Source organism: Merops nubicus, unplaced genomic scaffold, assembly GCF_000691845.1.
Source record: "Merops nubicus isolate BGI_N331 unplaced genomic scaffold, ASM69184v1 scaffold25434, whole genome shotgun sequence".
NCBI lineage: Eukaryota > Metazoa > Chordata > Aves > Coraciiformes > Meropidae > Merops > Merops nubicus.
In genome coordinates this window covers 6034-6275 of record NW_008603905.1, presented here as the reverse complement: position 1 = coordinate 6275, position 242 = coordinate 6034, and the positions used below count along the sequence as shown (strand labels likewise).

The 242-nt window shown below is 61.6% G+C and overlaps 1 protein-coding gene across 2 annotated transcripts in view; it reads left to right on the top strand.

Moving 5' to 3' along the window:
- Window positions 1-242, top strand: part of RAB5C (RAB5C, member RAS oncogene family) — a 3450-nt gene that overhangs the window by 701 nt on the left and 2507 nt on the right. The gene's annotated exons all lie outside the window — the stretch shown is intronic.

Genomic DNA, 242 nt, shown 5'->3' with positions numbered 1-242 from the left:
GGAGTGGGTATGGCTGTGTGTAGAGCTGCTGGGCAGGCCGGGCTCAGTCCTGCTGCAGAGGTCCACGTGGGTGCTCTGCTCTGCTTCAGTCTGTCTGAAGCTGGTTGCCTTTACCTGAGTTGTAATGCGTGGCAATGAACTCACAGGAGCAAGGAAATAGCCAGTGGCCAGCCTGGGGGGTGTGGTGTAGCTGGGCCTGCCCCGGAGCTCTGCTGTGCTGCTCTCCAGAGCCCATCCCGGCG